General features: G+C 49.3%; 1 long non-coding RNA gene across 1 annotated transcript in view; it reads right to left on the bottom strand.

Annotated features, from left to right (window-relative positions):
- Positions 1 to 547: 547 nt before the first annotated feature.
- LOC106807756 overlaps positions 548 to 1,520 on the bottom strand; it is a 2,223-nt gene continuing 1,250 nt past the window's right edge. Inside the window, exon 2 of the long non-coding RNA XR_001393703.1 lies at positions 548 to 1,387. This is a non-coding gene — a long non-coding RNA (uncharacterized LOC106807756). The remainder of the gene's footprint in view (positions 1,388 to 1,520) is intronic.

The raw sequence follows: 1,520 nt of genomic DNA, 5'->3' as shown, positions 1-1,520 counted from the left end.
GCGCGCGTGCGTGCGTGTGTTTGCGCGTCTGTGCGTCCCTTGTGTCATCATCCGGTATGTCATCCTTGTGTCATGTATCACCCGGTGTAAACTCCGCCGGCGCGACACCTGACATCTTTGTGACGAGCAGACGCCGCTAATAGAAGGAATCTTACCTTTGTCGGCGACGCAGTGCAGTTCTAACTTCTTCTCCGTCTCCCAGTAGCTCTCCAGCTCGGTAAAGTACTTATCCAGGATGAACATTTTCGAGAGGCTTACGGTGTTATTCATCTTCACAATCGGGTTCTGTTGTGTCCGCCAGCCAGAGTGAATAGCCAACTCTCTATCTCTCGCTCGCTCTCTCTCTCTGTCTCTGTCTCTCTGTCTGTCTGTCTCTCTCTGTCTGTCTATCCTTTTCTTGCTCTCTCTCTCTCTCTCTCTCTCTCTCTCTCTCTCTCTCTCTCTCTCTCTCTCTCTATCTGTCTGTCTCTTTCTTTCTTTCTCACTCTCTCTTTCTTTCTTTCTTTCTCTATATATCTATCTATCTCTATCGCTTGCTCTTTCTCGCTCTTTCTCTATATATCTATCTATCTTTATCTCTTGCTCTTTCTCTCTTTCTCTTGTAGTAGCTTTCTTTCCCTATGGTTCTGCCTCCGCAAAACGATTGTCAGAGTGGCGACCGCACACCATCCATCTCACAGAGAGTCCATCTCCTAGCAGACGAAGATGACAACAATATTCTCACAGACGCCCGCCACGCCGCGCCCGATCTCTTGGTGACACCGCGCCTGTTGTTTTGGTGACACAGTGCCTGTTGTCCTGGGGACACCGCGACTACTATCTCGCACACATCACGTCGGTTATCTTGGTGACACCTCGTTAGTTAGTTTTACGATGAGGCGTCAGTTGTCTAAGCGACACCGCGTCTGTTGTCACGACAACGAGTCAGCCTCCCTGCGTGCTCGCACTACCATATACGTCGCTAAGGTAGCAGCGCTCAGTCACAACATCCAGTCCTATAGTTCAGCTACAACACTCAGTCCTATAGTTCAGGTAGAACACTCAGTCCTATAGTTTAGTTAGAACACTCAGTCCTATACTATAGTTTAGTTAGAACACTCAGTCCTATAGTTCAGGTAGAACACTCAGTCCTATAGTTTAGTTAGAACACGCAGTCCTATAGTTTAGTCACAACACTCAGTCCTATAGTTTAGTTACAGCACTCAGTCCTATAGCTATAGTTTAGTTACAGCACTCAGTCCTATGGTTTAGTTACAGCACTCAGTCCTATCTTCCAGTCCTAGTGCACGGATACGAATGTTCAGTCGTAGAGCTCAGCTGCTACACAGTCTGTCATCCAGAGCGCACCCAGGCCTCAGTCGCTCGCTCATCACACGGCATGACCCTACTACGTACACACGTACTCACACACACCGTGCGCACGGATCAGTGCTCGGCGAAGGAATGGAGCCGAAAAACTCGTGCTTCCACTTATGACCGCGGCTACTGGGGACGGCAGCTATCGCGTGGAGGGCGGCGTG

The sequence above is a fragment of the Priapulus caudatus genome, unplaced genomic scaffold (genome assembly GCF_000485595.1).
Source record: "Priapulus caudatus unplaced genomic scaffold, Priapulus_caudatus-5.0.1 Scaffold232, whole genome shotgun sequence".
NCBI classification, from domain to species: Eukaryota; Metazoa; Priapulida; class Priapulimorpha; order Priapulimorphida; family Priapulidae; genus Priapulus; species Priapulus caudatus.
The sequence above is the reverse complement of the archived record's forward strand: the minus strand, read 5'-3'. Positions and strand labels throughout refer to the sequence as shown.